This window comes from Nomascus leucogenys, chromosome 6 (genome assembly GCF_006542625.1).
Source record: "Nomascus leucogenys isolate Asia chromosome 6, Asia_NLE_v1, whole genome shotgun sequence".
In the NCBI taxonomy this organism is placed as follows: Eukaryota; Metazoa; Chordata; class Mammalia; order Primates; family Hylobatidae; genus Nomascus; species Nomascus leucogenys.
In genome coordinates this window covers 36333290-36347373 of record NC_044386.1, presented here as the reverse complement: position 1 = coordinate 36347373, position 14084 = coordinate 36333290, and the positions used below count along the sequence as shown (strand labels likewise).

The 14084-nt window shown below is 38.5% G+C and overlaps 1 long non-coding RNA gene across 1 annotated transcript; it reads left to right on the top strand.

The window, feature by feature from the left end:
• Window positions 1-3739: 3739 nt before the first annotated feature.
• On the top strand, window positions 3740-5188 carry LOC115835382. The gene is made up of 2 exons (XR_004030349.1): window positions 3740-3968; window positions 4801-5188. It is a non-coding gene; the product is annotated as an uncharacterized LOC115835382 (long non-coding RNA).
• Window positions 5189-14084: the final 8896 nt, after the last annotated feature.

Below are 14084 nucleotides of genomic sequence, written 5' to 3'. Positions count from 1 at the left end.
ATTTTTAAATCTACTATAAAATCTGCTTCAGAACTTTAGTCACTCAGGGACTGAGAGCGATATTTAGATATGAATAAGAAACTCTGAATGAGGCTTAACAATAGAAAACTCAACATAATGAATAAGTGGACCAAACTCTGCAGGAAATAGTGTTCCAAGGTACTTCAGGGCTCTTTCTCCAAGCAGGGATTATTTATTATCTGGAGAAATTATAGAGATGAATGAGCTAGCATTGACCAGTTAGCAACAAATAAATAGTTTAAAATAAATTATTTTAAAAATCCAATGTTTGTGGCTGATACTTAGCTATGATTCCTAAAATGACAAGTTTAAGAGGAAAATAAACATTTTAAGATCTAATGAGTCTATACGTGGCAGATGAATTTTAATATGGGCATTTAGGTCTAAATAGCTAAAATCCACTTATTCAATATATATTTATTTTGTCTGTTAAATGAGAGCTATGGTGCTAGCTTCCAGAAACAAAACAGTGAGAAAGAAATCCTTGTTTTCATGGAGCTTAAAGTCTATATAAGAAACAAATATAAATATAATGTCATAAAAATTAGTGCCAAATTGGGCCTACAATAAGTTCTACGAAATGAGAGAGACTTGTGCTCTGATTTCCACTTTAGACGATGAGATCAGGAACCACACATGCTTTGTTCACTGTTTTGTCTCCAGCCCTTGGCACAGACTCTGGCACAGAAAAGTAGCTCAATAGATATTTGCTGTGTTATTTACATGAACGAATATATGAATGAATGGGTGAGAGTGCACAATAGGGAGATCTAACAGAGAGTTGTCAGAAAGAGGATTCCTAAGTGAAGCAGATTTCTGAAGGATACTTATTTTATTTTATTTATTTATCTTTTTGAGGCAGGGTCTCACTCGCCTAGGCTGGAGTGCAGTGGTGCTATCACAGCTTATTGCCGCCTTGACCTACTGGGGCTCAGGTGATCCTCCCACCTCAGCCTCAGGAGTAGCTGGGACTACAGCCGCACACCACCAAAACCGGCTAATTTTTGTATTTTTTGTGGAGATGGTGTTTCGCCATGTTGCCTAGGCTGGTCTCAGACTCCTGAGCTCAAGTGATCAGCCCACCTCTGCCTCCCAACGTGCTGGGATTACAGGCGTGAGCCACCACGCCCAGGCTTCTGAGGGATGCTTATTGAGTAAAGGGAGCATTCCGGCACAAGGGAGAAGCACAGCCAACGTGAGGAAAGGCAGGAAGGCCTGGGGATGGGGGTGGTTGCCGCAAAGAGGGAATGGAGTCATCAGTGCAAGATAGGATTGGGATCTAAGGTAGGGGAGACAGGTCCTCTGAGATCACTTGAAGAGTCTTGTTTTTATCTTAAGGACAAAGGGAAACCTCTGAATACTTTAAGCCAGAGGGAAAGGTAGCATAATCAGAAAGAAGAGATAGCATAATCAGAAAAAGGAGAAAACAAAAATATAGGTGGACTATATGGGAAGCTACTACAATAGGGTGGGTGAAAGATGATGAGGACTTGAAGAAATCTGGGCTGTGAAATCATCAACAGAAGGACAGAGAGATGAAGGACAGAGAGATGAAGGACAGACAGATATCAAGAACAGCTCTTGAATTTCTGGCTTGCATAACTGGACAGATGGCGTCCTACCACAGAGTTAGGAAATAACGTGAGGCATGGATCATTCGGGGACTCATAAATGCAGTGAGACATATCAAATGAATGGTGGTGAATGACTAGGGCTCAGCAAAGAGAATCAGAAACAATCCGTTTGTCGTCATTCTTTCTCAGTTCAGATATGGTAAGTGAGCATCTATTTTAGCCAAGGTAATCGTTGCTCCCTAAGGATACTGGTGAGTATGCGTTCCTGAATCAAAGGGAAAAAAAAAAGCCAATGCAATGCTGGACGTATGATAAATTGTTTTAGGAGTCACCATACCTCCCAAGTGCAAAGACAAACTGTGACTCTATCTCTCTATCTGGAACATTCTGTGGTCTTAGCATCATTTCTTTTTTTTTTTTTTTTTTTGAGGTGAAGTCTCACTCTGTCACCAGGCTGGAGTGAGGTGGCACTATCTCTGCTCACTGCAACCTCTGCCTCCCCAGTTCAAGTGATTCTCCTGTCTCAGCCTCCCGAGTAGCTGGGACTACAGGCACGTGCCACCATGCCCAGCTAATTTTTGTATTTTTAGGAGAGGCGGGGTTTCGCTATGTTGGCCAGGATGATCTCCATCTCTTGACCTCGTGATCTGCCTGCCTCAACCTCACGAAGTGCTGGGATTACAGGCGTGAGCCACCATGCCCGGCCAGCATCATTTCTTTTTAAGAAACCCATAGAGAGCTGGAAAATGACCATAGAAATGCAACTGAAACAATACATTTTTGAGTGTTAAAGGAGGTTCCCTAAAAGTTTACTCAAAAAACTGAAAGCTGAGGAAAGAAGAGATAATATCCAAAGAACCACCAAAGGTTTAATTATAAATTGGACAGTGACACTGCCCTGAAGTTTGGAGAGGTAAGTTCACAACAAATAATGGGAGATACAGACTGGGCAGGAAGGGTAGCATTATAACCTGGTGATTTAGAGAAGGGCTTCTCAAAGTTTAATGTGTGTATGAATCACCTGGGAAAACTGTTGAAATGCAGATTACGGTTCAGTAGGTCCTGGTGGGGCTTGAAACTCAGGGTCTCTAACAAGCTGCCAGGTGATGCTGATGCTGAGCATAGGGAGGGTTTAGACTAGCCTGACTTGAGGAGGCAGAGAGCACTAAACCCTGGTTCTACCACTTACTAACTGCACTCTTGACCTTGACTGAGACACTTAATCTTGTTAGGCCTCAATTTCCTCATCTCTAATAGAGAGTAATACAGTGCCTTCTCACAGGGTTGTTGTGAAGATTAATGGAGATAATTACAGGCATATAAGAAGTACTTGCTAAATGCTAACTGCTAGTGCTATTAATGTCATCGAAGCCGTCATTCCAGGAGGTAGTCAAGATGAAAAGCACTAAGTTGGAGATTTTAGGTAACTTCAGAGTGGATGGATCCACAAGTATTGCAGTTTTTAAGATACATTGGAATTATTGAGGCTGAGATATATTCTTATGCTGTGTGATTATTGAGTTTAACCCATTAAGTAAACCATGTATTTTATGTTCGCCATGTCTCATTAGTCCATTCAACAGCTGCCTGCCTAAATGCCAATGCCAATAAAGCTGAATCGTAGCAATTTCTGGACAGAGAGGACTTAAACTGACATAGGCATCACCTCCATGTGAGAAAATTCCATTGGCGGACTATCATCAAAATGTGTTTAAACTCAAATAATCGTGTGCCTCTATAATAATAGGACATTTTCCTTCCAATGAAATGGCTTTTTGTCCGACAGTAGAAATATATAAATTACTCAGATTAAAAAGCATGTGGAGACAAGAGGATACACTCAATTGCTGTCACTGAACATGCAGTGGATTTAGAGGGAGCCTGGACTGTGATGTACAGTGTGCCCTACAGGTCTTTCTGGACCTAAGGGGAAAAAATGTCCTTCAAAAATAATGTAGTTATTGACGTCAGTAAGTCTGAAGTAAAACAATTACGTGCTTTCAAGTCATTTTGTTGCAAACAGCTATGCATTGAGAGTCAGCTATACGTCTGACATTATCCTAGAAGTTGTGCAAAGGCAAAAAGTTTAAGAGTCAGTTCCCAGCCCCAAGAAATATACAAGTGATTTGTCAGGCAATGCATGCACACATGAAACATGGCTACGTTCAGGGCAGCATGTGATTGACTGCCAAAGTGTCTTGAGCAGGAAGTACCAAGGGAGGATGGAGATGGGAATAATAAGGGTTGGGTGGGGTATATCTGAGGAAACTGCACTTGATTTAGGCCTTGAAGAATAACTGACTGGATTTAGATATATCTAGAAAAGTGGAAAAGTCGTTCCCAGCAGAAGCAACAAGAACAACAAGCTTGGAGGTAAGAAGGAACATGGCATGATTTTGTGTCTGCAGAAAGTAATATAAAATTGGAAAATAATGTTCTTTCAGTATGGTAGGGCAGGAACATGGGGAGATTCTGACAATCAATTGAGGAGACTGGAACAGGAGAGGGTAATGTATTAGAAGACTACGTATGCAAATATATGTATTTGTATATGTACATATGTATTTATTTATCAGCTGAGAAATATGGCATCAGATGAAAATACTTATGTATATATACACATATATATACATACATATATATATTTGCAGCAGGTAGCACCTAAATTTTATAAACATTAAAGAACTTTGAAGTCAGAGTATGTGTTCACCCTACTCTTTTATCCAAAAACTCATATTTATCAAAACATAGCAGGATTCTTTTGACTGGGAACTTTCAGAAGATGATGAAAGGGTTTTACTAATAATAATTCCATCCACACTCTCAAATAAGAATTGTATGCAATTTATTTTTCTAGTTATAAACAATGACCTACAAGAGACCATCAGTGTGTTCTACTAACTAAGCAACTAGTCATAACATTTTATCTGTGTGGCTAAGAGCTATGGAAACAGGTCTGATCCTGTCTGGTGCTCTTCTAATGTGGGCATGATGATTGGCATACTATGATGCCTAGTTGGGCTGGAATGTCCATATCTTACTTCAGGGTCCTTATTTCTAAGTCTAGGTCACTGCTCATGCCACTACTAGCTCAAAGCATCACTTTTATAGATTGAGTTCTTCATAAAGTTCTGCTTCCCTCCAATAGCCCCCTCAAATGCTGACCATAGCTTTACTGTGTCTATATGTGCCTTCTCCCTGGCAGCTGCATTTCCTCTGAGAGAACAGCAGTCTTCTGTCTGCTGTGGCAAGCAAGTCACTTCTTCCTGTAGCGAGAACTGAAACCAGAACCATCATGTGCCACTTCCTGGACACCTCCTATTAAATATTGAAGTCCGCTTCCTCTCCCCACAGAAGCCGGAGTTTAGTGGTTAGGGGCACAGGTCCTTAGATTTGAACATCAGTTGCAACCTGCCAACTGCATGCACTTGGACAATTTACATTTTTGTGTATCAGCTTTCCTTTTCCTTTAGAATGAGATATTAATAGTAGCAACCCAGAATTGTCATGAAGCTTAACTAAGTTTTTATATATAAAGAGAGTTAGAAGAGTGCTTGGAATGTAGCAATAACTCAATAAATGTTGGCCTATTATGATTATTGTTTAATCTCTTTATGCACTAATATCATGAAGATTACATATGTACATCAATAACTAGCTAATTAAAATTCTCCAAAATAGATTCTAACATTTAGATTTTTATTATTATCATTTGACTAGTTATTTGAATATTTCTGTCCATATTTACTTATATGTATCTGTATGAAAGGCAATATCAGTGTGAAAGAGTACTGTTATATAGGCTTAGCCTTTCTAACTATGTGGGGAAAAAATCTTGCTAAGAATTAGGAAACTACAGAAGTCTTTTAGCAACCTATGCAATTAACAAACTTGAAGGTTCTAAGTGGAATAAAATCTGATATTCTTAACTACTTTTGTTGCTATGTTCTTGCAAAACTTCTAAATTTATAAAAGGTGTCCATCAGTTAGTTAAGAAATCTCTCAACCTGTACTCCAGGAAGAACTGAAACAATGTAAAGCCATGTAATTCTTATAGATGATCTTGTTATAAAGACAGAACTTTCGTATATGAAAAAACTAAAGGGCAACACAAAACTGAGCATATTATGGGAGGTCAGGAAGGAGTGAGCTCAATAGGCTTAAACTGTAGTGTGAAGGGTGTGGCATAAATATCAGGAAACATTTATGAACAGTAAATGCTATTAAAATGGGGTCATTACAATTTTCTTCCCCAAGAGCTCTCAGCAAATGTGGATTTACATGTAATCCTGCTTTAGCTTGATAATTCAATGCATACCTTGGAGGCAAAGGGAGTGGATTTCATTATCTTGTTAAGGATCCTTTGGTCCTCTGGTGTTATAATCCTGAGAGAAACCTCTTGGTGTTCCTCAATCTCATGTTTCTCAATGAAAAACAAGAGAATGGTATGCTAAACTGCATCTACAGCTCTGAGATCTTCATGCTAACTGTGTTATAAACAGCATGAACTCAATGAACTAATTACTACTAAGGGAAGTTGGTGACTTGAAGGAAAAGGAGAAATTCTGAAATTTAATTTTTAATTTTTTTATTAATTTTAAATTCTTAATTTAAATTTTTAGGAATTAAATCTTTTCTAGCATTTCTTGATTTTGGAAACATTTACTTGGACCAAAAGTATTCTACAATTTTTAAAAAACATGTTATCCTGTTTCAGTAAAGTTATTCTTAAAGACGAATGTTGACTAAGGAAGCAAAAACACAATTATAAGACTGAATCAGGTATTTATTTTAAAAGTATTACAGTCATCTCTTCAGAGAAAAAATATAGCAGTAGGCACTTCTCCCCATCCCAACCCCATGATCTAACCTAACTTCTAAGGTCCCCATAAGAAATGTGTTACTATTGATCTCATGAATAACCCAGCCTGTATTTCTAGTTACAATGTACACAAACGTGGAAAATTATTAAATGAATACTTTATACATCTTTTCTACCGTGATTTTATAGAGAAAAAATTTCTCCCAATGTATTCATTTGACAATTATTTATTGAGCACATAAAATATGCCAGGTGCTGTGTTGGACATGACCTTGAGACAAAGATAAAAAATAAACAAACAAGAAACTATGCAATGATGATGTATGCTGTGATGTAAATGGAATGATGGGATAAGATGTGTTTGAGCAAGAAGGGCTACTAAGTTGGGTAATATTCCCATCCTTGGCCTAACTCCATTCCAACTAATTTCTCTCCCATGTCTTGCTTTGCTCTGTACTGTGGTGGGGCTGACCCCCCACAGGCATTTCACTGTCTCCTATGTTAGCTGATTTAAGGCTGGATTTAATCAAAGGAACCACTGATATGAGAATGGAGTACTGGTAGAAGGGAAAAGCTAGAGTACTTCTGCCCTCTCTCTCTGCCTTAGATGGCATCTTCGGCAGGGCTGCATACCCTCCCTGGCTCTCACCAGACGTGTTTGATGTAATTCTAGCTTCTGCTGTGGTCCCTGAACTCCAGTAAACTCACCTCCCCTTTTTGTCCCTCTGGACTAGGATTGGTAGTGACTTTCTGCTTTTATCAATCTCTTGGTTGTTTTACCATCCCCTGTTTGGCTTCTTAGCTCTTCAACCATGCCATATCCAATACTATGTATTATGTTTCCTGTGTTTTAAACACTTAAGCATTATTGCATTTTCCTGGGTGGACCCTGACTGAGACAAGGAATCAAGAAAGGGTTAGCTGAGGAAGTGAAATGTAAAATAAGAACTAGAGAATGAAAAGAATCCAGACATGTGAGTCTCAAGAAGGAGGACAGTCCCGGCTGATGAAAGTGAAAGTCACAAAGGAAGAATAAACCTGGACTCTTCAAGGAGCATAAGGCAAGCCAGTGTGGCTGTGTCACCATATGAGAAGGGGAGAATAGTTAGAGCTGAATAGGAGAATAATTAGAGTGGTAGATGGTGTAGGATCACATAGATCCCTATTCCAAGCATGAGGGAAATGGATGTACTTTGATTTGGATTATTTATTTATTTAGTTAGTTAGTTATTTTTGAGACAGAGTCTCGCTCTGTCGCCAGGCCGGAGTGCAGTGGCACAATCTTGGCTCACTGCAACCTCTGTTCTGGGTTCAAGCAATTCTTCTGCCTCAGCCTCCTGAGTAGCTGGAACTACAGGTGCATGCCACCCCACCCAGCTAATTGTTGTATTTTTAGTAGAGGCGGGGTTTTACCGCTTTGGCCAGAATGGTCTCGATCTCTTGACCTCCTGATCCACCCTCCTCTGTGTCCCAAAGTGCTGGGATTACACGCATGAGCCACTGTGCCGGGCCATGATTTTGATTTTTTTTTTTTTAACAATTAATCTGGCTTCTTTCTGGATAATGGGTTAAATGTTAGGAGAGAAGATAGTTCAGGGTAGTAACAAGGAGACAGAGAAAAGTGAACTGATTCACAAAGAATTTTGTAGATAGAATTGACCCAGCTTACCCAGTGGTGTCAATGTCAAGGATGAGAGAAAGAGAAGAACCAAGGATGACTCCTAAATTTTTATCTGAACAACCAAGTGGATGATGACATCAACTGAGAGGAAAGAATGAAGAGGCAGCAGGTTGATGGGAAAGAAGAGCTCTGTTTTGGACCTGTTAAGTTGAAACGCCACTCAGACCTCCTGGTAGAGATATATAAGAGGTAATGTGTATATGAGTCTGGAGTTCAGAGGAGAGGTTAGAGCTAGAGATATAAATTTAGGAATTGCTGGCATATAAGTGGTTTTTAGACCTGTGGCTTAGATAACATTGCCTATGAAGAGAGTCAAATTCGAAACAATTCATTATAAGCCATCAGTTATTCTCCCACACACAGGGTTTTGAAGGGGGAAAAGTCATTAGACATACCATATTTTTTTAAAAAAATAGACTTTTAAAAGAAGAAGTAGAAGCATTGTGGGGTGTGTGTGTTTGTTGAAAAATAGTCTGAGAACCCAAAGGCTAATGCTACACAATTTATTTGATTAATGTAGACAGCTTTTCAAATAATTTAGGATGTATGACAGATTGCCTGAATGGTTTTCACCATTTACATGGTCTAAGTGAAACAGATGCTAATTAGAAACTCTTTTCCTTAGGAGACATAAATTTTCCAGGAAATCAGTCATATTTGACACACTGTCTGAAGTGAATATACAAATATCAACTGACCCTGAATATTACAAAGTTTTAACAACTTGTCTTCCATTTACTATGTCCCTACCAGAGCAAGAATTGATCATTACTCTTTAATAACCTCACAGGTATTCTGAGTATAGACATTGAGAAATCTTCAGCTTCTTACTGTCTTTGACATTCCGTGTTCAGAAAGTTGGCTGAGCGTGACATTGACTTTCTGTAGTTCATGTTCTTCTGTAGTCCTGCTGCATGGTTCTGCTGGGATGGTGCTCAGCTTTTCTCATCTGGACCACCTTCTTCCTTCTGGACAACCCTTTCTCCAATGCCATCCTCTTCAAGTGTGTCCTCACTGCCATCCCCAAAGGATCTTGTCCTAATATCCAGAAACCTCTAAAATGGCTTCTAATTAAAACCTAATTTCATTTTCTGTATCTCTCATCCTCCAACAGAGCATCCTGCATTGCCTTACTCAAAATATCAACCTCCTGCACATCTCCAAAACATCACAAGCTGCTTGTGTGGGTAGGATTCCATAGGATTCAGCATAAAGTATGTTCAGCATGCTTTGTTCAAACCATGTTTTTAAAAATTCAGTGAATAAAAGGTTTAACCCCTGAATAAAGACTAAAGTATATCTTAAGGATATAGAAGTATAAGAGAGGCTTTATTGCAAATTGAGTATTTATCAAGTATAGGGAGAGGGAAAGTAAACCGAATGAGTTAGTCTGTGTTTATTAGCTGCTTTCCCCTTATTGTCAAAAAAAAAGTGGGGGGAGGATGCGCCTCAGGGTTGAAAGATGACTTTAGCAAAATAGAGAGGGGGATTTTCTCTACTTTTCTGATCAGTGCAAAAAAGAAAAAAAAAAAGTAAGGCTCAGTAAGCATAGAGAAAAAATAAATATAGGCCTTCCCAAAGATCATAAGGCAACTGTATTTCTGAGAAAGAAGAGAAATATCAGTTTTGAGAACTGGAAAAGAGCAGGGAAAAGCCAACAAGAGATCTCAAACCAAGTATCAGATAAAACCAAGGACATATTTATAACATCCATAGAGTGCACTGGATGCTCACCAGGTAAGAAGAAATAAGAGCTTTCTAGTTGGAAAAAAAGGAAAATTAAGTGTAACATAATGGGGGAAAAAAAGATAAATTATTCTAATCAGTTACTTGACACCAGAGTTTCTCTTAATGATACAAGCTATCTTTGTTTAAGAAAATAACTTGAAAGATTGTTTTGGGTGGAAAAAATGAGACCCTCTCCTAAAACATGGTGTGTAATATGGCATTTTTTTTTTTTTTTTAAAGATTAGGTAAGCTGTTCTTCAAAAAAAGCTAAGAGTTCTTCAGTGACGAGGGTAAGGGGGAAGAGAAAAGAGAGAAGGAAGTGAGAGAAGGAAGGAGGGAGCTAGGAAATACAGCAGGTGGCAGAGCCTGTAGAAGCAGGTTCCATGAGAAAGTCCCAGGGGTGCGGTCACCGGTGATCATTTGTGAGCTGAGGGGTCAATGCTCAATTTAAAGTTGTCTCTAGTGCTGTGATAAGAATCCCCTGCATTGCTAGAAACCTTCAGTAAAGTCGGCTACACGTGTGCCAACGTTTACAGAACATACCAAGTTAACTGGCTTTATTCAAGCTTAGAATGACCTGGAGCAAGTAGAAACGAGGAACTGGGGGAAATGAGATAGGAGAGAAAACAAGTATTCCTGCAGTCCCCTTCCCCCGCCCAATCTCTGGATTTATTGGGGGAAACAATAAGAATGTGGGATACGGGACAAAACGCTTCTTATTTAAATCTAAAGAGAAGATGACTTCCCTCCCACTCTTATGTTCATTTGGATTACATAAGCACTGATTAATAGTTAAATTCATCAGGAGAAATTATTTAATTTTAGCACAGCTATTTTCATGTCTGGTTTTCTATTATATGTATGTTTATAGCTTGCAAAAACAGTAGTTTATAATTATCTTTAATGAAGTCTGTATTTTTTTTTAATTAATGAGTCACAACCTGTGTCAGAAATAAAAACTAAATCATTGAAGGTATTGTGGGCTAAATTTTCTGGGACTTGACAATCAACATCATAAAAGGAGCTGCCTGTTGCTGGCAGCAGAGGATTTTAGTCATAGTACTTACGAGGTAATAATTAGTAACTCCTAATTATTTCTAGTTTCATGAAACCCTGAGAATCTTATTAAGCTGTGAGTCTTGGCCGGGCGCGGTGGCTCACACCTGTAATCCCAGCACTTTGGGAGGCAGAGGTGGGCGGATCACGAGGTCAGGAGATGGAGATCATCCTGGCTAACCCCGTCTCTACTAAAAATACAAAAAAAATTAGCCAGGCTGGGGGGCAGCGGCCTGTAGTCCCAGCTACTAGGGAGGCTGAGGCTGGAGAATGGCATGAGCTGGGAGGCAGAGCTTGCAGTGAGCCGAGATGGCGCCACTGCACTCCAGCCTGGGCTACAGAGGGAGAGTCTGTCTCAAAAACAAAAAACGAAAAACAAACAAACAAAAAAACTGTGGGTCTTCTATCAGATCAAAAAGTACACATATTCACTTAAATGAAAACTTCTCCATAAAATTTCCGGGACTTTCTTTACCTTCTATACTAAGAATCCCAGCTGCACTGCATGTGCTTTTAAAAACTTGATGTAGTTTGGGGAACGTGGCAATCTGGCATTCCTGCCCATAAACCATGCTACCAATTTTATGTTGTTTTTAACAGTTAACTCTTAAAATGCTACCTCATTTATATGAAGTCATAAGCTGATTTTTTAAAAAAGAAAGAAAGAAAGCCTGCTCTTAAAATCCTTTTGTTGTAGCTTCTAGATGTTTGTTTAAACATCTCTGTTCATGCATTGCTGCAAAGCAGTATTGATTGAATTCTGACTTGTGGTTTAGAAAATTCAGAATTTATCCACAACCTTGGTCTGAGAATGGTATAACAATATATAAACTATTCTTACGTGGGTTCTAAGATTTGGGGTCCCTACCACTCACACAGTTCTACTACCATTTATGGAATCTGGATCAAATAATTTAGCCTTTCTGGGTCCTACCTTATTTATGCAATAAGAATGTACAACAATTAACTTTAATAGTTCTTTCTGCAATAATATGTTATGTGCCATAATATAAAATAACATTAGAATAAGTAAATATTCCTCTTTCTGATGATAAATTTCTGAAGGCAGAGGCTGTCTATCCCTATTGCCTCAGAGCTTCCTATTTTTGAAATGTATATATGCTAAAATATACTTTAGTGACTTACTCATTATGTCAAAAAGGTGTTCAAATCGACTCCTTTTCAAATACTGTATATTCTTTGATCACAATGTCACACTATGGAAAAGTAGATTAGATGGAATATACTGGTAGAAGATGACTCTATTTCCATCCAGATATATTTCTTACCTTCTCTGCATGATGAAGTGACTTCAGATTGTTTCCCTGTAAGTCTGGGATGTTGGTGAGTCAGGAGGGTATGGTACCAAGCTTGCCAGAAACTGAGCTGTCAGACCCCCAAAATATGCCACCTTCAGTCCTTTGAAATGTGAAGTTGAATCCTAAGTGCTTTTAAATACATGTTGTAACCTTTACTAGGTGATATAACCTGTCCTCTATTGATGGGCCTTTAGATTATTTCCAATCTTTTTAACACAATCAAGGCTGCAGTGGGCACTGTTGAATAAATGCCTTCATAAATACATTTAAATCTGTGTGTATAATATGTATCTGACCTTCAGTTGGTGGCCATATGATCAAGATGTATGAGGCTTTTAATCAACTCACAAGTGACTATCCAAAGGTATTTGGGATACATATAAATTACAATCAAGGCCAAGCCATTCTTCTTGTCAGCCAAATGTCCTTTGAAGTTGTGACTAAAAAGAAAAAGCCATGAGAAAACATTCAGTTCCAATTCGTATTATTTTAGTATCTGTAAGAATTAAGTATGGAAGTTGATTTAGGGAATGCAGGATTCCATCAAGTTTTACAGCCTTTGGAGGTAGATGGGTAAGACAATCTCTGTCCTAAAAGAAAAGTTAAACCTGTCAGACAATCAGCCTGGAAGGGAGACACAGAGCTATTCCAAGCACCATGGACTTTAGATTCCCAGGGTAAGAGGATGAGAGGACCACTGTTTTAAGTTCTTAAGTAGGGCTAAGTATGCTCTGTCAGAATTCAATGAATACTTGACTTTAATCTTTAGATGTTATACAACCACAACCTCCAGCAGGGTGAGTAGGCAACTCTAAAAATGATGGAGATGACATAATTCCTTTATTTATTTATTTATTTTTTTGCAGTCAAGAGATCTTTATTGGAGGAGTCCGAGGGAGAGCCGAAGCGGAAGGGAAGACAGAGAGCTCTGCGGCCTCCATCTTTTATGCCCGGGGAGGTTACGTGGGGGTTGCTGGCTGGCTGAGGGGCTGGGCCTAGGCCGAGGCGGGAAGGCATGACCTCTGGTTGGCTCCTTTTTGGCGGGTCCTTTAGTAGGTAAACATTAACTCTAGAAAAATTTAGAATTAAGTATAGGAATGCCTAAAAGAATTAAAACAATCTTATTGATGCTTTTGGTCAAGTGCTGTGCTCATATTTGGTAACTATAAAACATTAGTAATGTTTAAGAGAATTTGGCATATTAAAAATGAGAGATGACTGCATAATTACAATTTAAAATGCATAATGAACTAATTGACACAGACTTGTGATTTAAACTCAGATACAACAATGTCTATATAAGCTTTGAAATATGAAAGAGGATTATACTTCACTGTGTTTATGTGCTTTCCTTTAAGATATTTAAAAGTATTAAGTACTTTCGGAAAGTTTTTCATTTAGACAACTGACATGCTTCAAAAGAATGTTGAATATATTAAATTTACAAAATTAGTTTTTAAATGTATGAAGGAATTTAGTTAATTAAGTGCATAAATATTATTACACACATTCAAAATTCTCCTTAATGTGGTTACTAAAATTCTTTAGATTTACAAATAGAAAGCTGCATTTTAAAATTGTGAGAAGCCAGTCAAACTGCGTCTCTACTAAAAATACAAAAAATTAGTTGGGCGTGGTGGTGAGCTCCTGTTTGTTATCTCAGCTGCTCGGGAGGCTGAGGCAGGAGAATCACTTGAACCCGGGAGGCGGAGCTTGCAGTGAGCCGAGATCGCACCACTGCACTCCAGCCTGGGCGACAGAGTGAGACTCCATCTCAAAAAAAAAATAAAATAAAATAAAATAAAATAAAATAAAAGTTGTGAGAAGCAGTTTTTGGATTTTTAACTTTAATAAATTGATTGCTAAATTTTTAAGCAAAAGCA